The sequence below is a fragment of the Scyliorhinus torazame genome, chromosome 6 (assembly GCF_047496885.1).
Source record: "Scyliorhinus torazame isolate Kashiwa2021f chromosome 6, sScyTor2.1, whole genome shotgun sequence".
NCBI lineage: Eukaryota > Metazoa > Chordata > Chondrichthyes > Carcharhiniformes > Scyliorhinidae > Scyliorhinus > Scyliorhinus torazame.
The window spans coordinates 41,009,166-41,036,109 of record NC_092712.1 but is presented as its reverse complement, the minus strand read 5'-3'; positions in this window follow the sequence as shown (position 1 = coordinate 41,036,109).

Below are 26,944 nucleotides of genomic sequence, written 5' to 3'. Positions count from 1 at the left end.
GAGTGCGGGCTGTGACTCCGAGTGGGGACTGTGACTCCGAGTGCGAGCTGTGACTCCGAGTGCGTGCTTATTCCGAGTGCGGGCTCTGATTCCGAGTGCGGGCTCTGAATCCGAGTGCGCGCTCTGAATCCGAGTGTGGGCTCTGAATCCGAGTGCGGGCTCTGATCCGAAGTGCGGGCTCTGATCCGGAGTGCGGGCTCTGATCCGGAGTGCGGGCTCTGATCCGATGTGCGGGCTCTGATCCTTAGTGCGGGCTCTGATCCAGAGTGCGGGCTCTGATCCAGACTGCGGGCTCCGGTCCAGAGTGCGTGCTCCGGTCCAGAGTGCGTGCTCCGGTCCAGAGTGCGGGCTCCGGTCCAGAGTGCGGGCTCCGATTCAGAGTGCGGGCTCCTATCCAGAGTGCGGGCTACGATCCAGAGTGCAGGCTCCGATCCAGAGTGCGGGCTCCGATCCAGAGTGCGGGCTCCGATTCAGAGTGCGGGCTCCGATTCAGAGTGCGGGCTTGGATCCAGAGTGTGGGCTTGGATCCAGAGTGCGGGCTCTGATCCAGAGTGCGGGCTCCGGTTCAGAGTGGGGGCTCCGATTTAGAGTGCGGGCTCCGGTCCCGAGTGCGGGCTCTGAATCCGAGTGCAGGCTCTGAATCCGAGTGCAGGCTCTGATCCGGAGTGCGGGCTCCGATCCAGAGTGCGGGCTCCGATCCAGAGTGCGGGCTCCGATCCAGAGTGCGGGCTCCGGTCCAGAGTTCGGTCTCCGGTCCAGAGTGCGGGCTCCGATCCAGAGTGCGGGCTCCGGTCCAGAGTGCGGGCTCCGATTCAGAGTGCGGGCTCTGATCCAGAGTGCGGGCTCTGATCCAGAGTGCGGGCTCTGATCCAGAGTGCGGGCTCTGATCCAGAGTGCGGGCTCCGATCCAGAGTGCCGGCTCCGATTCCGAGTGCGGGCTCTGATTCCGAGTGCGGGCTCTGATTCCGAGTGCGGGCTCTGATTCAGAGTGCCGTCTCTGATTCCGAGTGCGGGCTCTGATTCCGAGTGCGAGCTCTGATTCAGTGTGCGGGCTCTGATTCAGAGTACGGGCTCCGATTCAGAGTGCCGGCTCTGATTCCGAGTGCCATCTCTGATTCCGAGTGCGGGCTCTGATTCCGAGTGCGGTCTCTGATTCAGTGTGCGGGCCCCGATTCCGAGTGCCGGCTCTGATTCCGAGTGCTGGCTCTGATTCAGTGTGCGGGCCCCGATTCCGAGTGCCGGCTCTGATTCCGAGTGCCGGCTCTGATTCAGAGTGTGGTCTCCGATTCCGAGTGCCGGCCCTGATTCCGAGTGCGGGCTCTGATTCCGAGTGCCGCCTCTGATTCAGTGTGCGGGCTCTGATTCCGAGTGCGGGCCCTGATTCTGAGTGCGGGCTCTGACTCTGAATGCGTTCTCCGTTTCCGAGTGCGGGCTCCGGTTCAGAGTGTGGGCTCCGGTTCAGAGTGCGGGTTCCAAGTCAGAGTGCGGGCTCTGAGTCAGAGTGCGGGCTTGGATACAGAGTGTGGGCTTGGATCCAGAGTGCGGGCTCTGATCCAGAGTGCGGGCTCTGATCCAGAGTGCGGGCTCCGGTTCAGAGTGGGGGCTCCGATTTAGAGTGCGGGTTCCGGTCCCGAGTGCGGGCTCTGAATCCGAGTGCAGGCTCTGAATCCGAGTGCAGGCTCTGATCCGGAGTGCGGGCTCCGATCCAGAGTGCGGGCTCCGATCCAGAGTGCGGGCTCCGATCCAGAGTGCGGGCTCTGGTCCAGAGTTCGGTCTCCGGTCCAGAGTGCGGGCTCCGATCCAGAGTGCGGGCTCCGATTCAGAGTGCGGGCTCCGATCCAGAGTGCGGGCTCCGGTCCAGAGTGCGGGCTCCGATTCAGAGTGCGGGCTCTGATCCAGAGTGCGGGCTCTGATCCAGAGTGCGGGCTCTGATCCAGAGTGCGGGCTCTGATCCAGAGTGCGGACTCTGATCCAGAGTGCGGGCTCCGATTCAGAGTGCCGGCTCTGATTCCGAGTGCGGGCTCTGATTCCGAGTGCGGGCTCTGATTCAGAGTCCCGGCTCTGATTCCGAGTGCCGTCTCTGATTCCGAGTGCGGGCTCTGATTCAGTGTGCGGGCTCTGATTCAGAGTGCGGGCTCCGATTCCGAGTGCCGGCTCTGATTCCGAGTGCCGTCTCTGATTCAGTGTGCGGGCTCTGATTCCGAGTGCGGGCTCTGATTCAGTGTGCGGGCCCCGATTCCGAGTGCCGGCTCTGATTCCGAGTGCTGGCTCTGATTCAGTGTGCGGGTCCAGATTCCGAGTGCCGGCTCTGATTCCGAGTGCCGGCTCTGATTCAGAGTGTGGTCTCCGATTCCGAGTGCCGGCCCTGATTCCGAGTGCGGGCTCTGATTCCGAGTGCCGCCTCTGATTCAGTGTGCGGGCTCTGATTCCGAGTGCGGGCCCTGATTCTGAGTGCGGGCTCTGACTCTGAATGCGTTCTCCGTTTCCGAGTGCGGGCTCCGGTTCAGAGTGTGGGCTCCGGTTCAGAGTGCGGGTTCCAAGTCAGAGTGCGGGCTCTGAGTCAGAGTGCGGACTCTGGTTCCGAGTGCGGGTTCCGAGTCAGAGTGCGGGCTCTGAGTCAGAGTGCGGGCTCTGGTTCCGAGTGCGGGCTCTGGTTCCGAGTGCGTGCTCTGAGTCAGAGTGCGGGCTCTGGTTCCGAGTGCGGGCTCTGGTTCCGAGTGCGGGCTCTGGTTCCGAGTGCGGGCTCTGGTTCCGAGTGCGGGCTCTGGTTCCGAGTGCGGGCTCTGGTTCCGAGTGCGGGCTCTGGTTCCGAGTGCGGGCTCTGGTTCCGAGTGCAGGCTCTGGTTCCGAGTGCGGGCTCTGGTTCCGAGTGCGGGCTCTGGTTCCGAGTGCGGGCTCTGGTTTCGAGTGCGTGCTCTGATTTCGAGTGCGTGCTCTGGTTCCGAGTGCGTGCTCTGATTCCGAGTGCGGGCTCTGATTCCGAGTGCGGGCTCCGATTCCGAGTGCGGGCTCTGATTCCGAGTGCGGGCTCTGATTCCGAGTGCGGGCTCAGAATCCGAGTGCGGGCTCTGATTCCGAGTGCGGGCTCTGAGTCAGAGTGCGGGCTCTGATTCCGAGTGCGGGTCCAATTCCGAGTGCAGGCTCTGATTCCGAGTGTGGGCTCCGATTCCGAGTGCGGGCTCTGGTCCAGAGTGCGGACTCTGAGTCAGAGTACTCATTTCTGCGCCAGGTGGCGGGGCACCAAAGGCCTTTCCCGCCAGCTGGCGGGGCGGAAATCAGTCCGGCGCGGGCCTAGCTCCTCAAGGTGAGGGCTCGGCCCCTCAAGATGCGGAGAATTCCGCACCATTGTGGCGGCGCGATGCCAGACTGTTTCGCGCCGTTTTTGGCGCCAGTCGGCGGACAGCCTCCCGTAACAGCCTCCCCGAACAGGCGCCGGAATGTGGCGACCAGGGGCTTTTCACAGTAACTTCATTTGAAGCCTACTTGTGACAATAAGCGATTTTCATTTCAATTGTCACATCACGTCGATTGCGGAGAATCCCGCCGATGTCTGTAATACAGAGTGCGGGCTGCAATTCAGGGAACGGTCTCTAATTCAGAGTGCAAACAGTAATTCAGAGTGCGGGCTCTGATTTAGAATTTGGTCTTTAATACACAGTGCGGGCTGGAATTCGGGGAATGGTCTGTAATTTAGATTGTGGGCAGTAATTCAGAGTGCGGGCTCTGATTCAGAGTGTGTGCTGTAATTTGGAGCATAGGCTGTGTGGTAGTATGCATTAGGGGTCATGTGGGACTGTGAAGCCGTGATGTCATTGGCTGACAGATCCCGGGTCCTGGTTGGCTGTTGACCTCTAGCTCCGCCCTGAAGGCGGAGTATAAGAACCAGGAGTTCTCCCCCGCAGGCCAGTCTGTTACTGAACTGCGGGGAACCAAGTCACGCTTAATAATAAAGCCTCATCGACTTCATCTCTATTCGTCTCTCGTGAGTCTTTGTGCGCTACAATTTATTAAGCGTGCTTAAAGGACAATGGAGCTCAGGATCATCCCAGAATGCCTGAGGATCAGCCCCCACGCAGTGAACTCAGCAGCAGTTTTCAAACACTGGCAGACTTGTTTCGAGGCCTACCTCAGAACGGCCCCCGGCCGGGTCACAGAAGACCAGAAACTACAGGTCTGCAATCGAGGGTAAGCCCGGAAATTTTCCCTCTCATCGAAGACGCAGAGGATTTCCAGACGGCGTTCGCAGCACTAAAGAGCATCTATGTTCGCCCAGTGAACCAGATCTACGCACGCTACCAACTCGCAACGAGACGGCAAAGTCCCGGAGAATCGCTGGACGAATTCTACGCCGCGCTGCTAATTTTGGGACGGGCCTGCAGCTGCCTGCCGGTAAACGCGATTGAACACATGGACATGTTGATGCGCGATGCTTTTGTCGCAGGTATGAACTCTCCCCAAATCCGCCAAAGACTTTTGGAAAAAGAGTCGCTGGGACTCTCAGAGGCACGGGCCCTTGCAGCCTCCCTGGATGTAGCCGCGCGAAATGCCTGCGCGTACGTCCCCGACCGCGCGGCAGCCCCTTGGGCTCCGTGGACCCCCGTCGCGACAAACCCCCCCCCCCCTCCCTTCCACCCCACAGGCTTGCGCGGTTCAGACTCCAAGTCGTCCCGGGAGAGCCCGCTGCTATTTCTGTGGCCAGGCGAAACACCCCCGGCAGCGCTGCCCGGCCCGCGCAGCGATTTGCAAGAGCTGAGGGAAAAAGGGCCATTTTGCGGCTGTGTGCCGGTCCCGGGAGGTCGCCGCTGTCCCAGGAGAAGAAGCAGTCCTGCGCGTTTCTAACACTCCCCAAGCCCCCCCCAGTGCCCTATGTACGACCCGCAAGCGCAGCAATTTTGGGTCCCGGCCACCGCTGTCCCTGGAGAACAAGGAGTCCTGCGCGTTTCAAACGCTCCCCAACCCCCCCCAGCGCCCCATGTGCGACCCGCAGACGCCGCCATTTTGGGTCCCGGCCACCACGAGGGGAGGAGGGGCGCCGCCATCTTGGGAACCCCCAGCCCTGTGCGACACATGGGGGCGGCCATTTTGTCAACCCCCGCCGCCATCTTGTGACCCCCCAGCCATGTGCGATGCATGGGGCGGCCATTTTGTTCACCCCCGCCGCCATCTTGGACGGCAACAACGGACCCCAGTGTCAACGGCTCCACGGGGTTCGAGGAAGACGCTCAAGCACTACGATCACGGCTGGCCTCAATGACGCTGGACCAAGCACGGCCCCGGACGCTCCAGACGACGACAACAACGGTGCTGATAAACGGGCACGAGACACCATGCCTGCTCGACTCCGGGAGCACAGAAAGCTTCATCCACCCCGACACGGTAAGACGCTGTTTTTTGACCATCCGTCCCAGTGCGAAAAATATTTCCCTAGCCGCAGGATCCCACTCTGTACAGATTAAAGGCTTCTGCATAGTAAGCCTAACGGTGCAAGGGAGGGAGTTTAAAAACTACAGGCTCTACGTCCTTCCCCAACTCTGCGCGCCCACATTACTGGGATTAGACTTCCAGTGCAATCTGCAGAGCCTAACCTTCCAATTCGGCGGCCCAATACCCCCACTCACTATCTGCGGCCTCGCAACCCTCAAGGTTGAGCCCCCGTCCTTGTTTGCAAACCTCACCCCGGATTGCAAACCCGTCGCCACTAGGAGCAGATGGTACAGCGCCCAGGACCGAACATTCATTCGGTCCGAAGTCCAGCGGCTACTGAAGGAAGGCATAATCCAGGCCAGCAATAGTCCCTGGAGAGCACAGGTGGTAGTAGTAAAGACAGGGGAGAAGCAAAGGATGGTCATAGGCTATAGCCAGACCATCAACAGGTACACACAACTAGATGCGTACCCTCTCCCCCGCATATCCGACATGGTCAATCGGATTGCCCAATATAAGGTCTTCTCCACCGTGGACCTCAAGTCCGCCTACCATCAGCTCCCCATCCGCCCAAGTGACCGCAAGTACACAGCCTTCGAGGCAGACGGGCGATTATACCACTTCCTAAGGATCCCATTTGGCGTCACAAACGGGGTCTCAGTCTTCCAACGAGAGATGGACCGAATGGTTGATCAACACGGGTTGGAGGCCACGTTCCCGTATCTCGACAACGTAACCATCTGCGGCCACGATCAGCAGGACCACGACGCCAACCTCCAAAAATTCCTCCAGACCGCTAAAGCCTTGAACCTCACATACAACGAGGACAAGTGCGTTTTCAGCACAAACCGGCTAGCCATCTTGGGATATGTAGTGCGCAATGGGATAATAGGCCCCAACCCCGAACGCATGCGCCCCCTCATGGAATTTCCCCTCCCCCACTGCTCAAAAGCCCTAAAACGCTGCCTGGGGTTCTTTTCATATTACGCCCAGTGGGTCCCCCAGTACGCAGACAAGTCCCGCCCCTAATACAGACCACGACCTTCCCTCTGTCGACAGAGGCTTGCCAGGCCTTCAGCCGCATCAAAGCGGATATCGCAAAGGCCACGATGCGCGCCATCGACGAGTCCCTCCCCTTCCAGGTCGAGAGCGACGCCTCCGATGTAGCTCTAGCGGCCACCCTTAACCAAGCGGGCAGACCCGTGGCCTTTTTCTCCCGAACCCTCCACGCCTCAGAAATCCGCCACTCCTCAGTGGAAAAGGAAGCCGAAGCCATAGTGGAAGCTGTGCGACATTGGAGGCATTACCTGGCCGGCAGGAGATTCACTCTCCTCACGGACCAACGGTCGGTAGCCTTCATGTTCGATAATGCACAGCGGGGCAAAATTAAAAACGACAAGATCTTAAGGTGGAGGATCGAGCTCTCCACCTTCAACTATGAGATCCTGTACCGTCCCGGAAAGCTGAACGAGCCGTCCGATGCCCTATCCCGCGGCACATGTGCCAACGCACAAATTAACCGCCTCCAAACCCTCCACGAGGACCTCTGCCACCCGGGGGTCACTCGGTTCTACCACTTTATAAAGTCCCGCAACCTCCCCTACTCTGTGGAGGAGGTCCGTACAGTCACAAGGAACTGCCACATCTGCGCAGAGTGCAAACCGCACTTTTTCAGGCCGGATGGTGCGCACCTGATCAAGGCTTCCCGTCCCTTTGAACGCCTTAGTCTGGATTTCAAAGGGCCCCTCCCCTCCACCGACCGCAACACATACTTCCTGAATCTGGTGGACGAGTACTCCCGTTTCCCCTTCGCCATCCCTGCCCTGACATGACAGCGGCCACAGTCATTAAAGCCCTCAACACCATATTCACACTGTTCGGTTGCCCCGCATACGTCCACAGCGACAGGGGGTCCTCCTTCATGAGTGACGAGCTGCGCCAGTTCCTGCTCAGCAACGGTATAGCCTCGAGCAGGACGACCAGCTACAACCCCCGGGGGAACGGGCAAGTAGAGAGGGAGAACGGCACGGTCTGGAAGACCGTCCTACTGGCCCTACGGTCCAGGGACCTCCCAGTTCCACGGTGGCAGGAGGTCCTCCCGGACGCTCTCCACTCCATCTGGTCGCTACTGTGTACTAGCACTAACCAAACGCCTCATGAGCGCCTCCTTGTCTTCCCCAGGAAGTCCTCCTCTGGAACGTCGCTGCCGACCTGGCGGGCGGCCCCAGGACCCATCTTGCTCCGAAAACATGTGCGGGCGCACAAGTCGGACCCGTTGGTCGAGAGGGTTCACCTCCTCCACGCGAACCCGCAGTACGCTTACGTGGAGTACCCCGACGGCCGACAGGACACGGTCTCCCTGTGAGATCTGGCGCCCGCCGGCAACACGCACCCCCCCGACACCAATCACCCCCTCCCTGCCACCGGCGCACCCCGCCACCGCCCCCTTCCCGGGAGGATCGGTCCTCCTCCCAGGTCCGACCAGAAGTGAAGCTGACGCAGAAACCGTAAGGCTCCCGGAGACGACAACACGGGAACAAGCACCACCACCGGGGCCGAGGCGATCGACAAGGACGATCAGACCGCCCGACCGACTCGTGGCATGGATGTAATACTACAATGTTGTGGACCCTACCACCATGCGAAGCACCACCCCGCCGGGTTCATTTTTAACAAGGGGTGAATGTGGTAGTATGCATTAGGGGTCATGTGGGACTGTGAAGCCGTGATGTCATTGGCTGACAGATCCCGGGTCCTGGTTGGCTGTTGACCTCTAGCTCCGCCCTGAAGGCGGAGTATAAGAACCAGGAGTTCTCCCCCGCAGGCCAGTCTGTTACTGAACTGCGGGGAACCAAGTCACGCTTAATAAAGCCTCATCGACTTCATCTCTATTCGTCTCTCGTGAGTCTTTGTGCGCTACAGGCTGTAATTCAGAATGCCGGCTTTAATTCAGAGTCTGGGGACTCTGTTGCAGAGTGCAGTCTCTGTTTCAGAATGCTGTCTGTAATTCAGAGTGTGGTCTGTAAGTCAGAGTGTGTACTGCAATTCCGAGTGCTGGCTGAAATTCCGAGAGCGGTTTGTAATTCAGAGTGTGGGCTGTAATTCAGAGTGTAGTTCCTGAACCAGTGTGAATGCTGTATTTGAGATCGTTGGCTGTATTTCAGAGTGCGGTCTGTAATTCAGAGTGCGTGCAGTAATTCAGAGTGCGTGCTCTGATTCAGAATGCCGTCTGTAATACAGAGTGCAGGCTGTAATTCGGGGAATGGCCTGTAATTTAGAGTGTATCAAGTAATTCAGAGTGTGGGCTGTAATTCAGCATGTGGTTCCTGAACCAGTGTGAATGCTGTATTTGCGAATGCGGGCTGTAATTCAGAGTGCAAACAGTAATTCAGAGTTCGGGCTCTGATTCAGAATGAGGTTTGTAATACAGAGAGCGGGCTGTAATTCGGGGAATGGACTGCAATTTAGAGTGCGGGCAGTAATTCAGAGTGCAGGCCCTGATTCAGAGTGTGGGCTGTGATTTGGAGCATAGGCTGTAATTCAGAATGCTGGCTTTAATTCAGAGTGCAGGCTTTGTTGCAGAGTGCAGTCTCTGTTTCAGAATGCTGTCTGTAATTCAGAGTGTGGTCTGTAATTCAGAGTGTGTGCTGTATTTGAGAGCGTGGGCTCTGATTCAGAATGCGGTCTGTAATTCTGAGTGCGTATTGCAATTCTGAGTGCGGCATGAAATTCTGAGTGTGGTTTGTAATTCAATGTGTGGGCTGTAATTCGGAGTGTGGTTCCTGAACCAGTGTGTGTGCTGTATTTGAGAGTGCGAGCTCTGATTCAGAATGCGGTCTGTAACTTAGATTGTGGGCTCTAATACAGTGGGCAGTTTCTGATCCAGTGTGTCTGCTGTAATACAGAATGCGGGCTCTGATTCAGAGTGCGGGCTGTAATTTGGATCACAGGCTGTAATTCAGAATGCCAACTTTAATTCAGAGGGCAGACTCTGTTTCAGAATGCTGTCTAAAATTCAGAGTGCGGCTGTAATTCGGTGTGTGGGCTGTAATTCAGAGTGTAGTTCCTGAACCAGTGTGAATACTGTATTTGAGAATGCGGGCTGTAATTCAGAGTACCGTCTGTAATTCAGAGTGCGAGCAGTAATTCAGAGTGCGGGCTCTGATTCAGAATGCAGTCTGTAATTAAGAGTGCGGGCAGTATTTCAGAGTGCGGGCTGTAATTCAGAGTGTGGGCTCGGATTCAGAACGTGATCTGTAACAGTGTGTGAGCTGTAATTCGGAGTGCAGGTGTAATTCAAAGTTTGGGATCTGACACACAGGGTGTGTGCAGTAATACAGCGCCTCGGCTGTCATTCAGAATGCGGGCTATAATTCACAGCTCGGACTCTGTTCCAGAATGCGATCTGTAATTCGGAGCGCGAGCTGTAATTCAGTGTGTGGGCTGTAATTCGGATTACGGGCTGTAATTCAGAGTTTGGGCTCAAATACAGAGTTAGGTCTCTGATCCAGTGTGTGTGCCACTGTAATTCGGAGTGTGGTTTGTAATTCAGAGTGGGGGCTGTAATTCAGGGTGTGGTCTGTGTTAAAGAGTGCGGGCTCTGATTCAGAGTGCATGCTGTAAATTAGAGCATAGGATGTAATTCAGAATGCCGGCTTTAATTCACAGTGCGGACTCTGTTTCAGAATGCGGTCTGTAATTCAGAGTGCAGCTGTAATTCGGTGTGTGGGCTGTAATTCGGATTGCGGGGTGTAATTCAGAGTTTGGCCTCTAATACAGAGTGAGGTCTCTGATCCAGTGTGTGTGCCATAATACGGAGAGAGCGCTGTAATTCTGAGTGCGATTTGTAATTCAGAATGCGGGCTGTAATTCAGCGTGTAGTTCCTGAACCAGTGTGAATGCTGTATTTGAGAATGTGGGCTGTAATTCAGAGTACCATCGGTAATTCAGAGTGCGAGCAGTAATTCAGAGTGCGGGCTCTGATCCAGAATGCGGTCTGTAATAAAGTGTGTGAGTTGTAATTCGGAGTGCGGGTGTAATTCAGAGTTTGGGATCTGACACACAGTGTGGTCTCTGATCCAGTGTGTGTGCAGTAATACAGCGCCTCGGCTGTCATTCAGAACGCTGGCTATAATTCACAGTGCGGACTCTGTTTCAGAATGCGGTCTGTAATTCAGAGTGCGACTGTAATTCGGTGTGTGGGCTGTAATTCGGATTGTTAGACTTTTTAGTTGCTGTGATATGAAGAGGCTAAAGTTCTGTTCCTTTTTCACAAACACCCATTTATTTCATTCCAACAGCCTTTGCACAAAACTCTAACCATCCATCACCTGACAGAGGCCCCTTCACATATCAGTGTCAATTAATGGATACTTAACATAAATGAGACAACTAATTGCAGTGTCTCTTAACCCATTATTTAACAGTCTCCCCTTCCTTGGAGAAAAAAAAAATTAGGTGAAAACAAAATTTCAAGAAACTCAAAAACACACATATGATTTCCCCACCCTTTTTTTTGTTTGGACGAGAAAAAAAAAACAGTCACAGAAACAAGCGCCCTTCATTAACAATATTCAAAAGTTTCTGTGAACTCGCCCCTCTTTTCGTAAAACAGTCTGACAGTTGATAGCTCCTGTCGACCCATTTAATTTTTGTTATTTCCCCTCTGTCCAACATCTGCTTCAAACTTGCGATGTCTATCCATAACCTCTTTTCATTGACACTTTTTGTAGAGTGCACATTTTCCCACAGGGATTTATTGTCAATGTGACAGTCAATAGGTATATTACCCAAATCCCCTAATCCCAAAATTTCTGTCAATATCATACTTGTATAAAAGGCCATATCCACCGCTTCTACAAGGCTTAACGTCTCAGCAGCCTAAGTGCTTTTTACCACTCTCCTTATTTTCTTTGTTTCTCACACAAGCGGGCAACATTTGCCATTGTTCGCCAAAAGGAAAATTATAAAACCTCCTGCGCTTGAAACCCCATCACATAAATTTGCGTAGGATGCATCACTATAAACTATGAGTTTCAAGTGCCTACGGTCACCTAAAACCGGGAACTTCAAAACACACTGCTGCATTTTTAGTTTGGCCAACGCTTTATTTGCTCTTATTATGTCTTCCACTTTGGGATCATTCATTTTTGTACTCAACTCTAAGACATCAAAACTCACGTCCGGTCTAGTCTATCTACCTCGCCAGTTCAGTTGCCCAATTAAACTTCGCAGTTGCACTTTTTCTATCTTTGAAACCATTGCGTCTTTTTGTGAAACTCGGCCACGACTAATTGCTATTGGGCTGATGCTTTCCAAATAAGATTGCTGACGTAAGGTTGCCCCTAACTTAGTCTGTCCAATTTCCAGTCCAATATATTTAAATGCACCGGAAGCCTGATTTCCAACCCTGAATTCTTTCCTCAAACCAGAGATTACAATAGCTTCAAAATCACTAGTCCCACCCCACAAAAAATCATCGACATGCATCTTCAAATGCCAGAAAGATTTCCTTTATAGTGCCAGTAAAACATTGCAGGATCTGCTTTCAACTGGCAACAGCCTAACTTTAACAAAACTGACCTTACCGAAAAATACCAGACTCTAGAATCTTCATTTAATCCATGTACACATTTGTTCAACTTCCAGAGTACCCCTTCTGTGTTAGCTGCTTTTTTAGGAAGACGGAGAAAAATGTCTCTCTGGAGCTGATGCCCCTGCAAAAAGGCAGCTTTAATATCTATAGATTTGCATTCCCATGCCTTTATGGATGGTAGGAACTGTGACTGCCCGCAGGTTTCAGCCAGCGACCACACAGAACTTTTAATCTGGGACGCATTCGTTGCAGGTATGCTGTCCTCCCAAATCCGTCAGCAGCTGAGAAAGAGACTGTGATGAACAGTTACTGCCTTGTCATCATGTAAGGTGATGTCCCCTTTAAGACTGGGCTTGGAACCCTGTGGACTCCGCCTCTGGCTCCGCCCATCTGTGAGCCATATATAAGGGGCTGCCTTGTGGGCCGTGCAGCAGTTAGCACATGTCTCAGCTCTAGCATAGCTCTGAGTCTATTAAAGCCTTCTTTAACCGTTTACACTCTAAGCGTCATTATTGAGGGTACCTCAATTTAATAGACTAAACTAGATCAGGATGGACGCAGGCCTAAAACCAGAGAAGCTCAATCTGGAAGCACGGACACCGGAGGCAAAGGAAATTTTTAAATACTGGCTGCAGTGCTTCGAGGCCTACCTGGACTCCGCAGAGATTTCCATCCTGAGGCCACGCAAGCTGAGCCTACTCCACGCCCGGGTGAGTCACAGAATCTCCGCCATGCTCGAAAAGGCGACGACTTATGAAGAGGCGGTCGAGTTACTCCGCAAACGGTTTGTCAAACCCATCAACGAGGTACACGCCAGGCATCTGCTCTCTACCTGCCGGCAGCGCTCGGGGCAATCGCTAGACGAATTCGTCGAGAAACTCACCGCGCTTGCCAGGGACTGTGCCCATCAGGATGTGACAGGGGAAATCCATATGAACCTGCACATCAGAGACGCTTTCGTGTCCGGCATCTGCTCGACCTACATCCGGCAGCGGCTGCTCGAAAACGGAGCAAACGACCTCCAGGACACGCTAACGCTCGCCTCCTCGCTGGAGGTGGCCCGACATAACTTGGGTAGGTACCCCGCTTTTGTGAGGGCCACGAAGAATCCAACACGAGTTTTAAGGATACAAAGTAATAACATTTATTTACAATAACATATATATATAACAGCAGCAGCAACTTCCCTTGCTGCACTCCTCTTCCTGCTGGTTCCAAACTGGCCAGCTTTATTTATACTTGGAGTTTACTAATGGTTTCTCCGCCCCCCTCATTGGGGAAGCTCACACTCCCACAGGATTGTGGGATTGTCATTAGTCTCCAGCCAATGGTAAGCAGGCAGGTTATAACACCCGCGGACTCTGCGAGTCCCCCCCGGACTTCCTCAGACTCAGCCGTATTACAGGCCTGCGCCACGCGGCGACCCGCTCACCATGGGGGCACACCATGCTACTTCTGCAGACAGGGCCAACACCCACGCCCACGCTGCCCAGCCCGCTCCGCGATCTGCAGCGACTGCGGGAAGAAGGGCCATTTTGCGAGGGTCTGCCTGGCCAGATCCAGGGGCCAGAAAAACAAAGAACAGCCGGCCTGAAAATCAGGCTCTCAGGCCCCTAGGCCTCGCAATGCGGCTGCGCACTGACCCGACACGCCCCCTTCTGACGCGTCATCAGCCTCGTGCGAATCATGGGAGCGGCCATTTTGTCGTCGGCCATCTTCTCGACCCCACACGTGCGACCGACGGCGGCGGCCATTTTACGAGTCCGACTCGGCTGAGGACTCGGACTACCCGCGAGTGGGTGAGATCACCCTCGACCAAACTCGGCCAAAACACCTGCAGAACTCTATGATGCAGGTCCAGGTCAACGGGCGCGACACTGCATGCCTCTTCGACTCCGGGAGCACGGAGAGCTTTATTCATCCTGAGACGGTAAGGCGCTGCTCCCTGCGCACCCACCCCACATCCCAAACCATAGCCCTTGCATCTGGGTCCCACTCGGTACAAATCACGGGGTACTGTATTGCGGATCTCTCGATCCAGGGCGCCAAATACACCCGTTTCAAATTTCCTCCCTCACCTCTGTGCCCCCCTGCTGCTCGGACTGGATTTCCAGTGCAGCCACCGAAGCCTGACACTGAAGTTCGGCGGACCCTTGCCCCCCCCCCTTACGGTATGCTGCCTTGCGACACTGAAAGTCGCACCCCCCTCGCTATTCGCGAACCTCACTCCCGACTGTAAGCCAGTCGGCACCAGGAGCCGGCGCTACAGTACCCAAGATATGACTTTTATCAAGTCACAGGTCCAGCGTTTACTGGGAGAGGGGGTCATCGAGGCTAGCACCAGCCCTTGGAGAGCGCAAGTGGTGGTACGGATGGTCGTGGATTATAGCCGGACCATAAACCGATTCACGCAGCTTGATGCGTATCCCCTTCCTCGTATCGCGGAAATGGTAAATCGGATCGCCCAATACCGAGTCTTTTCCACGGTCGACCTCAAATCCGCCTACCACCAGCTCCCCATCCGTCCAAAAGACCGCCCCTATACTGCCTTCGAAGCAGCCGGCCGGCTCTTCCACTTCCTCAGGGTCCCCTTCGGTGTCACAAATAGGGTCTCCATCTTTCAAAGGGCGATGGACCAAATGGTGGACCAGTACGGTTTGCGGGCTACATACCCGTACTTGGACAATGTCACCATCTGCGGCCATGACCAGCAGGACCATGACGCTAACCTCAAAGTTCCTCCAGACCGCCCGAGCGCTTAACTTGACCTATAACGAGGAGAAATGCGTTTTCCACACTACCCGGCTAGCCATCCTCGGCTGTGTCATAAGGACATAAGAACTAGGAGCAGGAGTAGGCCATCTGGCCCCTCGAGCCTGCTCCGCCATTCAATGAGATCATGGCTGATCTTTTGTGGACTCAGCTCCACTTTCCGGCCCGAACACCATAACCCTTAATCCCTTTATTCTTCAAAAAACTATCTATCTTTATCTTAAAATAGTGTCGTGGAAGACGGGGTCCTAGGTCCCGACCCCGACCGCATGCGCCCCCTTAAGGAACTCCCTCTCCCCCGCAGCCTCAAGGCCCTCAAACGGTGCTTGGGGCTTTTATCCTATTACGCCCAGTGGGTCCCCAAGTATGCGGACAAAGCCCGCCCACTCACAAAGACCACCATTTTTCCCCTCTTGGCTGAGGCTCAATTGGCCTTTAACCGCATCAAGGCCGACATCATCAAGGCCGCCATGCACGCGGTGGACGAAACCATTCCTTTCCAGGTAGAGAGTGATGCATCAGACATCGCCCTGGCTGCTATCCTCAACCAGGCGGGCAGGCCAGTAGTGTTCTTCTCCCGAATCCTCACCGCCTCCGAGGTTCGACACTCTGCAGTCGAAAAGGAGGCACAAGCCATTGTGCGGCGCTGGAGACACTACCTCGCCGATAGGAGGTTTACCCTCGTCACCGACGGTCAGTCGCCGATATGTTCGATAACACGCAACGGGGCAAAATTAAAAATGATAAAATTTTGAGGTGGAGGATCGAACTCTCCACCTACACGTACAATATCAAGTATCGTCCAGGGGAGCTCAATGAGCCCCCAGATGCCCTGTCCCGCGGAACATGTGCCAACACGCAGGACGACCGCCTGCATGCCATCCACAATGACGTCTGCCACCCGGGGGTTACCCGTCTCGTCCATTTTATCAAGTCCCGCAACCTACCTTACTCAACCAAGGAGGTCAAGGCCATGGTTAGGGCCTACCAGATCCGTGCGGAGTGCAAATCGCACTTCTACCGGCCAGACAAGGTTCGGCTCGTGAAGGCCTCGGGTCCCTTTGAGCGACTGAGCGTGGACTTCAAGGGGCCCCTCCCGCCAACAATCGTTATGCCTATTTCCTCACCGTTTCCCATTCGCCATTCCCTGCCCCGAGATGACCTCAGCCACCGTGAATAAGGCACTGCACAGCATCTACACTCTGTTCGGTTTCCCCGCTTATATCCACAGCGACCGGGGTACATCGTTCATGAGCGATGAACTGCGTCAGTATCTGCTCAGCAAAGGCATCGCCTCGAGCAGAACGACCAGTTATTACCCGCGGGGAAACGGGCAAGTGGAGAGGGAGAACGCGACAGTGTGGAAGGCTGTCCTTCTGGCCCTGCGGTCGAAAAGTCTCCCAACTACCCGCTGGCAGGAGGTCCTATCCGATGCCTTACCCTCCATTAGGTCACTCCTCTGCACGGCCACGAATGAGACCCCTCACAACCAATTGTTTGCCTTCCCCAGGAAGTCTATCTGCGGGGTCTCGCTTCCACCTTGGCTGATGGCTCCGGGACCTGTTCTTCTCCGGAGGCACACGAGGAGCCATAAAACGGACCGCCTAGTTGAAAATGTCCGACTGCTCCACGCCAACCCCAGTTATGCCTACGTTGAGTACCCCGATGGCAGGCAAGATACGGTTTCTCTCCAGGATCTGGCACCCGCTGGATCCCCCACTACAGACACCGCTTCCCGCGCCGCTCCCCTGCAGGACACGGCGCCCCCTACAACACACCCCCTTCCGGCCCTACCACCCGTTGGTGAGCACCTACCACGCGTCCCCCCTTCCACCCCCCTTTACACACCCCGCCGGCACTGGCGCCGCTACCCCCGGCCCTGCCTAGTCCCCCTGCCCCGACCCGGACCAAAGCTCCGACCGCTGTGCTCCCGGATGTACCCTCAACCGGGACGTCCGTGCCCGCCGCACCACCACCCAACCTGAGGAGGTCGATGAGGACGATCCGGCCACCGAGACAGATGGACCTATGATGGCACTTCACCCCCGCCGGACTCTTTTTTAAACAGGGGGTGAATGTGATGAATTGTTACTGCCTTGTCATCATGTAAGGTGATGACCGCTTTAAGACCGGGCTTGGAACACTGGGGACTCTGCCTCTGGCTCCACCCATCTGTGAGCCATATATAAGGGGCTGCCTTGTGGGCTGTGCAGCAGTTAGTACATGTCTCAGCTCTAGCATAGTTCTTAGTCTAGTAAAGCCTTCTTTAACCGTCTACACTCTAAGCGTCATTATTGAGGGTACCTCAGAGACACTAGGCCTCAAGGAGGCACGGGCCCTTGCTTGCTCCCTGGATGTGGCCTCCCGAAATGCCCGCGCATATGTTACTGACCATGCGGCAGCCCCTTGGGCAACGTGGAACCCACCCGCGGCCGGCCCCGATACATCCCCTATCCTCCCACAAGCTTTTGGGGCGTGGCTACCAGGCAACCCCAGGGGGCCCCGCTGTTATTTTTGCGGGCAAGGCAAGCACCCCCGGCAGCGCTGCCCGGCCCGCTCCTCCACCTGCAAAGGTTGTGGCAAAAAGGGCTGTGATTCAGAGATAGATCAGTAATTCAGAGTGCAAGTTGTAATTCGAAGTGCAGGCTGTAATTCAGAGTGCGGGCTGTGATTCAGAGTGCGGGCTGTGATTCAGAGTGCGGGCTGTGATTCAGAGTGCGGGCTGTGATTCTGAGTGCGGGCTGTGATTCTGAGTGCGGGCTGTGATTCTGAGTGCGGGCTGTGATTCTGAGTGCGGGCTGTGATTCTGAGTGCGGGCTGTGATTCTGAGTGCGGGCTGTGATTCTGAGTGCGGGCTGTGATTCTGAGTGCGGGCTGTGATTCTGAGTGCGGGCTGTGATTCGGAGTGCGGGCTGTGATTCGGAGTGCGGGCTGTGATTCGGAGTGCGGGCTGTGATTCGGAGTGCGGGCTGTGATTCGGAGTGCGGGCTGTGATTCGGAGTGCGGGCTGTGATTCGGAGTGCGGGCTGTGATTCGGAGTGCGGGCTGTGATTCGGAGTGCGGGCTGTGATTCGGAGTGCGGGCTGTGATTCTGAGTGCGGGCTGTGATTCTGAGTGCGGGCTGTGATTCTGAGTGCGGGCTGTGATTCGGAGTGCGGGCTGTGATTCGGAGTGCGGGCTGTGATTCGGAGTGCGGGCTGTGATTCGGAGTGCGGGCTGTGATTCGGAGTGCGGGCTGTGATTCGGAGTGCGGGCTGTGATTCGGAGTGCGGGCTGTGATTCGGAGTGCGGGCTGTGATTCGGAGTGCGGGCTGTGATTCGGAGTGCGGGCTGTGATTCGGAGTGCGGGCTGTGATTCGGAGTGCGGGCTGTGATTCGGAGTGCGGGCTGTGATTCGGAGTGCGGGCTGTGATTCGGAGTGCGGGCTGTGATTCGGAGTGCGGGCTGTGATTCGGAGTGCGGGCTGTGATTCGGAGTGCGGGCTGTGATTCGGAGTGCGGGCTGTGATTCGGAGTGCGGGCTGTGATTCGGAGTGCGGGCTGTGATTCGGAGTGCGGGCTGTGATTCGGAGTGCGGGCTGTGATTCGGAGTGCGGGCTGTGATTCGGAGTGCGGGCTGTGATTCGGAGTGCGGGCTGTGATTCGGAGTGCGGGCTGTGATTCGGAGTGCGGGCTGTGATTCGGAGTGCGGGCTGTGATTCGGAGTGCGGGCTGTGATTCGGAGTGCGGGCTGTGATTCGGAGTGCGGGCTGTGATTCGGAGTGCGGGCTGTGATTCGGAGTGCGGGCTGTGATTCGGAGTGCGGGCTGTGATTCGGAGTGCGGGCTGTGATTCGGAGTGCGGGCTGTGATTCGGAGTGCGGGCTGTGATTCGGAGTGCGGGCTGTGATTCGGAGTGCGGGCTGTGATTCGGAGTGCGGGCTGTGATTCGGAGTGCGGGCTGTGATTCGGAGTGCGGGCTGTGATTCGGAGTGCGGGCTGTGATTCGGAGTGCGGGCTGTGATTCGGAGTGCGGGCTGTGATTCGGAGTGCGGGCTGTGATTCGGAGTGCGGGCTCTGAGTCAGAGTGCGGGCTGTCAGTCAGAGTGCGGGCTGTCATTCAGAGTGCTGGCTCTGTTTCAAAGCCTGTGCTTTGATTCTGAGCGCTGGCTCTGATTCGGATTTTGCGCTCTAATTCATAGTTTGTACCTCAGTTCAGAATTCCGCGTCTATATCATAGGGGGCCTTTTAATTCAGAGTGTCTACTCTATTTTAAATAGTGTGCATTTAAGTATCAGTTGCTAGGATATCGAACAGATCCCCCAATACATATTTAATTTGGAACAGTGTGAAGAAAGTATACATCCATTCAGGAATGATTTCACACCGGAATAGGGATATGAGGCGGGATTCTCTCATCTGAAGGCAGAGTGTTGACGCCGTAAAAACTGGAGAGTTTAACGATGGCATCATCGGACTGCTATGAGTAGCGATCCTCTGCCCTACAGGGTGCCAGCACGGAATTGGAGCGACCCACACTGCTCCAGCTGCCGATACCGGCGCCGCGGGCCTGTGCATGCGCATGCGCGGTGGCTCCCTTCTCCACGCCGGCTCCAACGCAACATGGCGTCGGGCTCCAGGGGCTGCCGTGGAAGAAAAGAGGCCCCCACTACGAGAGGCCGGCCCGCCGATCGGTAGGCCCTGACCGCAGGCCAGGCCACGGTAGAGACCCCCCGGGGTAGGACCCCCCCTGCCTTGGGGTCGGACACCCCTCTCCCCCCCCCCCCCCCCCCCCAACCAGGCCGCCCCAGTAAGGAGAGATGCCGAGGTCCCGCAGGGTAAGATCAGATGTGAACGGCGCCGGCAGGACTCGGGCATTTTTGGGCGGCGACTCGGCCCAACCTGGGCGGAGAATTGCCAGGCGGCCGCGTAGAGCGGCCCCTGACCGGTGCCGCGCCAACTGCGCAGCACCAATGGCGCCAATTCTCCGGTGACCAGACAATCAGCGGACCGGTTTCGGGGCGGCGTTGCACGAATCGCGCCCGCCCCGGCAATTCTCCAACCCGGCGTGGGCTGAGAGAATCCCGCCCATGGTCCATTGAAATAAACTTCATTACTAACACATGATTAAAGTATCTTTAAAATAACAAATAGCTTACAAATACCCATTAAACAGTGCTTAACATTAACAATGAAACAATCCTAACTGCTATCTTTATCTCCACTCAAGCAAAACCCATCTTAGGTCACAATCCACTTTTGAATACAATTAGCAGACTCAGGAATACTTGCTGTAAAGAGATGTCTTGGATAAACCACTTTGAGAAAGAAAGATCCTTCAGGAACCAGCTGCAGTTTCTTGCCTGTCTCAACTACTGTTTAAACTGCCAGCCTTTGAAATTGCTCCTCTCCTGTTCACAGGTAAATCTTTAACTCACTATTTTGAGATCAACTGCTGGTCTGTTCACAGACAAATCTTTAACTAAACTGTTTTGAAAGAAACTGCTTGTCTGTCCACAGACAGATTTAACCGTACTGTATTGAGAACACAGCTTCTTGTCTGTTCACATCCCAATCTAAAACTAAACTGAAACTCCAAAAACTACTTCAGCTCCTGGCTTCTCCCATTAAGTACATTATCTTACTAAGCTGAACACAGTGTCTAATTACCTACTCCGCAGGGAACCTCTTAATATAAACAAAAGTCCATTAGCCCAAACCTTTACGATGCTTTAATTGCACCTCTATCTCCTAAAAGCTTAGTTGTCTTTCAAACCAGGATTTTAAAAAATATGACGGCAGCAGTCACATACGAACCCAGGCTTTTAACCGTATCTCAAATTCCTAAATCCATCACATTGTGTGAGTCCTTGTTCAGAGTTTCAGCTCTAATAAAAAGTATGTGTCCTAATTTAGAGTGTTCATTCAAATTCAGAGTGCCAGCTCGAATTCGGACTGTGCGCTCGAATTCAGAATGTGGGCTCTGCTTCCGAGTGTGGATGCTAATTCAGAGTGCAGAAGCGGATTCAAAATCTACAATCTAAATAAAAGCATGTTCTTTCAATCCTGATGTAAACTAATTCGACCAATGCGCTCAAGTGTATACGCTAGATTCAGAGTGTGCTGTCGAACACAGAACGTGTGCCCTGATTGAGAATCTATGTGTGCACTCAAATTCATAAACTGTGCTCTAATTCAAGGTGTGCGCTCAAATTCATAAACTGTGCTCTAATTTAATGTATGTACTCAAATTTGAAGCATACCCTCTAATTCATTCTTTCTCGTTATTTATTCTTTTATATGGTGTGGGCACCGTTAGGAAAGTCAGCATTTGTTGTCCAGCCCTATTGTTCAGTGAACTGAGTAGCTCTGCTGGGTGATGTCACAGTTAAACGTGACCAGAATGATGTGGGTCTGGAGTCCCCTGTACATGAGACCAGGTAAGGACAGCAGAGTTTGTTAGCAAAAGGACAAGTACTCATTCATTCTGTGTGCTTTTGTTCAGCGCCTGTGCTCTAGCTTAGAGTAGGGGGCGCGATTCTCCACTCCCGCGCCGTCGTGAACGCCGTTGAGGTTCACGACGGCGCGAAACGGCCCCGATCCCGCCCGATTCAGGGCCCGAAAATGGGCTAGGATCGGGGCCGCGAGAACCTCGGGGGGGGCGTGCCGCGAAGGCCGCGTCGTCACCGCGCGACGCCCGAATGACGCGGCGCTGCGTCATAAATGGTGCGATCCGCGCACAGAGGCCCCGGAGGAGAAGAGAGGAGATGGCTGAGCCCCGAAGAGCCGCACCGAAGTTCCGGGACACAGACCTGGACACCCTGGTGGATGAAGTGGAACGGAGAAGGGACACCCTCTGCCCAAGACGTGGGCATCGCCAGCCATCCAGCGCGGTGAGGCGCGGCTGGCGGGAGATGGGCACCGCAGTCAGCGCTGTGGGGCAGACCCTCCGGACGGGGAGCAGTGCCGCAAGAAGCTGCACGACATCACCCGGGCTGCCAGGGTAAGTGCCATGAGGGTGCCCCCAGGCACCCCCCACCTCCGTGCCAGGGAGGGGGGAAGTGGGGTGGGGGGGGTTGGGAGTGTTGGGGGGGATTGGGGCATCAGGGGCGGTGCTGGGGGGGGACCAGGGGCGGTTGTGAGTGTTGGGGGGGACTGGGGCATCAGGGGCGATGTTGGGGGGGTCAGGGGAGTTTGGGGGGGTCACGGTGCCCAACTATCTACTCGACCCACATGAGCCCCGGGACCCCCCTGGAGCGAAGCCATGGCGTGCTGTCTCCTGAACCAGCAACAATGTTGTCTATATCTGCAAGCCCTGATGATACCCGCCTAATGGTGATGCTTTATCCACACCCCCCCCCCCAGGACAAGACAGCGCACAACCAGCGGGAGCGCATGAGAACCGGAGGGGGTTCTCCGGTTCTGCACCCCCTAACTGTTTACGAGCAGAGGGCCCTGGACCTCGCTGGGGGATCCGCCACCCGGGAGGTCGCGCCATGCCAGGTCGGAGGCTCCGAAGCAAGTGAGAGAACCCAGCATGTCCTCACCCCCCCCAACCCGTCATCGCCCCCTCACACTCTGGCCACTGCACCCCCGATCCCATCCCCCCTCACACTCTGGCCACTGCACCCCCGATCCCATCCCCCCTCACACTCTGGCCACTGCACCCCCGATCCCATCCCCCCTCACACTCTGGCCACTGCACCCCCGATCCCATCCCCCCTCACACTCTGGCCACTGCACCCCCGATCCCATCCCCCCTCACACTCTGGCCACTGCACCCCCGATCCCCTCCCCCCTCACACTGTGCACCCACCACCACCATACACCCGGGCCACCGTGTCTAACAAACACCGAATCTTTTATGTTCCCCAGGGCCATCCGCCGAACCTTGAGGGACATCTCGCCCAGGAAGCAGCGCAACGCTACCCACCGCAGCTGCACCCAGGGACGCACGCCAGAGGTTGGCAGTCGGTCGGACAGGAGGGCAGACATCACAGGACCGGGATGCTGAGACCTCCGGGACAGACATTAGTGAGGGGCACAGGGTGGTCAGTCATGCTGAAGCCCACATCACGGCCTCACACCCGCTGGATCGAACTGCAGGTCAAGACGACATGGCCCGCATGGAGCTTGCGCCGGGCCATGAGGGGGACCAGTACACACCAGACTTCTGGACGGATGATGACCTCGAGCTTGCGGCACTGCTGTCTCCCACACCGTTCACCATCACAGAGACACTCACCTCGGTTGGGCAGATAAGTGATGAGGCTCCCGGGTCACAGTCTGGTGCGCACCCCACAGCCGAGCCGGTACAGCAGGTGGAGTTTGGAGCAGCCGAGAGGCTGGACGGTCGGAGGGCAGCCCAGGCCCAGCAACCAGCTGCCACCCAGGTGGTTCCCGGGTTCCTGGACGTAATTGACCCACCCGGACAACCGATGCGTGTGGACACCCAGGGACTGAATAATGGGATGAGGGCCATCTTCCAGGACCTGCACACGCAGCTGGAGGAGTCTATCCGCGTCCAGGAGCAGGGAGTGGTGCCGCTCATCGCAGCCACCCAGGCCGACACCGCACGGGTGGTGTCCGCGGTGGAGGCAATGGGTGAAGGGGTTTTGGCCATGGGTCAGGTACTGCAAGGCGTTGGGCTTCACATGCACGCGTCATCCATGGCCCAGGAGCGGGCTGCCCTCTCACAGGTAGCCATGCGCCAGAGCCAACACGACATTGCCGCTGCTCTCCGGGTCCTGGTTGAGCCTCACCATGCCATGGCCCGGTCCCAGCAAGCGATGGCTCAGTCCCAGCAGTCGGTCGCGGAGAGCATAGACCGCCTGGCGCACGTGATGGATGGCGTCGCGCACTCACAGGTCGAGATCGCACAGACCTTGGCAGGAATGTGGCACTCCCTGTGTCCCGTCTCGGCGAACATTCGGACCGTGGTCGATACTGCTGCAGGCCTCCAGGACTGGCAGCGCCAGGTGTCGGGGGTGCGACGGGGCATGTCTCCGAGCGCATCTCCGTCCAACAGTGAGGCCCGGGGGCCACGGGGCTCCCCGAGGGAGGAGGAGCTTCTGGGGCCCGTCCCGGTAGCTCAATCAAGGGACGTCCCGGTACACTCGGCCTCCCCCCGTTCCGTCCCTGGCGCATCTGGTGGGGAGCGGGCAGGTCAGGGTGGCACCATGCCATCCAGCACGCCTGCCGAGCAGCCTGGCCCATCAAAACGTGTGCCGACGGGGAGCCATGTCGAAGGGCGTGATTCACAGCAGTCCGCCTCCACTCCTGCTGTACCATCTGGGAACCTAGACGTAGTGGTAGGGCCCGTAAGGCAAAGTCGTTAGGCATGTAAGAAGTTGGCACGAGTGCAGGCACAGTCTAGTTGTAGTGGGTAGGGCACCTATGTTTACCACACAAATAAACGTACTGTTAAATTTGACTTGTAAGACTGTGTGCTATGTCCGGTGCCAGGGGGCTCGTGAGGGTGCCCGATTGGCGTAGTGGTATACGTGGTGTTCAAGGTCTGTTCCGGATGTGCTGACCCTTTCACCCCCCGCCCCCCCATAATCGGACACCGTTGTCCTCGGTACACCGACGCCAGCCACCCCACGGGCATGTGGTGAAATATCCGTCAGGAAGGCTGCGACCACCGGAACCACCGGAGTGCATGGTTCAGCTATAGCCATGAGTCAGACCTCGGCTGGCGAATCTGAGCAGCTCATCGCCGAGCGGGCTGTCATCATTCAACATGGCACTGATCACACCCGCTTACCCAATCATCACTGTTGTGCAATCCCGTAGTGCCGCAGTGGTAAGGTGATGTGGAATTGTTGCCGTGAACGTGGTGCGGGGTGCTGGTGCGGGGGGGTGGGGGGGGGGGGGAGGTGATGGGCGCTGTGTGGTGCCCGTGTACAGGAGTGACGGTGCAAGTGGCAGTGTTCAGCGAATCCCACCCCCACAGTGCGTGAACCGTGCGGCCACCAACGCATCGCGTGCCCGCTGTCCGCGGCGGTGCCGTCGCGCAGCCTCCTGGGCGTAACGAGCAGCCGGGCAGTGTCTGCATCCTGCGCCCCTCCCCCACCCTGATGCACCCCATCATCCTCATCCTCCGCATCCTCCTCTTCCCCATCCCCCTTCTTTGCGTTGGCTCCGTTGGCATCCTCCCTCCGACTCCTCCACCAGGTCATCTCCCCTCTGCATGGCAATGTTGTGCAGCGCACAGCAGACCACAACTATGCGACCGACCCTGTCGGGTTGGTACTGCAGGGCCCCTCCTGATCGGTCCAGGCATCTCAAGCACATCTTCAGCAGCCCGAAGCATCGCTCCACCACACCCCTGGTTGCTGCATGTGCCTCGTTGTATAGGCTCTCTGCGTTGGTGTGAGGCCCCCGTATTGGCGTCAGCAGCCATGACCTCAATGGATAGCCCTTGTCGCCCAGCAACCAGCCCCTCAGCCGGGGGGGGCATCCATCGAATATTGCGGGGATGAACGACTGCCAGAATGTAGGCGTCATGCACACTGCCGGGGTACTTTGCACACACTTGCATGATCTTCATGTGGGGGTCGCACACCACCTGAATGGTCATGGAGTACACGCCCTTTCTGTTCATGAACACGTCCCTGCTGTCGAATGGCAGGGAAGGGAGTGCAATGTTCCTCCTGCAGGATGTTTGAGGTGAGGGATGCAGTTAGTGTCCCTGCTGATTTTACCTGCAGGAAGTGCTACCATCCCCAGCTCCTCCAAGACCGAGTTAGGGAACTGGAGCTGGAGTTGGAAGAACTTCGGATCATTCAGGAGGCAGAAGGGGTCATAGATAGCAGCTTCAGGGAATTAGTTACACCAAAGATTGGAGATAGGTGGGTAACTGTAAGAGGGACTGGGAAAAAGCAGTCAGTGCAGGGATCCCCTGCGGCCGTTCCCCTGAGAAACAAGTATACCGCTTTGGATACTTGTGGGGGGGGGGACTTACCAGGGGTAAGCCATGGGGTACGGGCCTCTGGCACGGAGTCTGTCCCTGTTTCTCAGAAGGGAAGGGGGGAGAGGAGCAGAGCATTAGTAATTGGGGACTCTATAGTCAGGGGCACAGATAGGAGATTTTGTGGGAGCGTGAGAGACTCACGTTTGGTATGTTGCCTCCCAGGTGCAAGGGTACGTGATGTCTCGGATCGTGTTTTCCGGGTCCTTAGGGGGAGGGGGAGCAGCCCCAAGTCGTGGTCCACATTGGCACTAACGACATAGGTAGGAAAGGGGACAAGGATGTCAGGCAGGCTTTCAGGGAGCTAGGATGGAAGCTCAGAACTAGAACAAACAGAGTTGTTATCTCTGGGTTGTTGCCCGTGCCACGTGATAGTGAGATGAGGAATAGGGAGAGAGAGCATTTAAACACGTGGCTACAGGGATGGTGCAGGCGGGAGGGATTCAGATTTCTGGATAACTGGGGCTCTTTCTGGGGAAGGTGGGACCTCTACAGACAGGATGGTCTACATCTGAACCTGAGGGGCACAAATATCCTGGGGGGGAGATTTGTTAGTGCTCTTTGGGGGGGTTTAAACTAATGCAGCAGGGGCATGGGAACCTGGATTGTAGTTTTAGGGTAAGGGAGAATGAGAGTATAGAGGTCAGGAGCACAGATTTGACGTCGCAGGAGGGGGCCAGTGTTCAGGTAGGTGGTTTGAAGTGTGTCTACTTCAATGCCAGGAGTATACGAAACAAGGTAGGGGAACTGGCAGCATGGGTTGGTACCTGGGACTTCGATGTTGTGGCCATTTCGGAGACATGGATAGAGCAGGGACAGGAATGGATGTTGCAGGTTCCGGGGTTTAGGTGTTTTAGTAAGCTCAGAGAAGGAGGCAAAAGAGGGGGAGGTGTGGCGCTGCTAGTCAAGAGCAGTATTACGGTGGCGGAGAGGATGCTAGATGGGGACTCTTCTTCCGAGGTAGTATGGGCTGAAGTTAGAAACAGGAAAGGAGAGGTCACTCTGTTGGGAGTTTTTTATAGGCCTCCTAATAGTTCTAGGGATGTAGAGGAAAGGATGGCGAAGATGATTCTGGATAAGAGCGAAAGTAACAGGGTAGTTATTATGGGAGACTTTAACTTTACAAATATTGACTGGAAAAGATATAGTTCGAGTACAACAGATGGGTCGTTTTTTGTACAGTGTGTGCAGGAGGGTTTCCTGA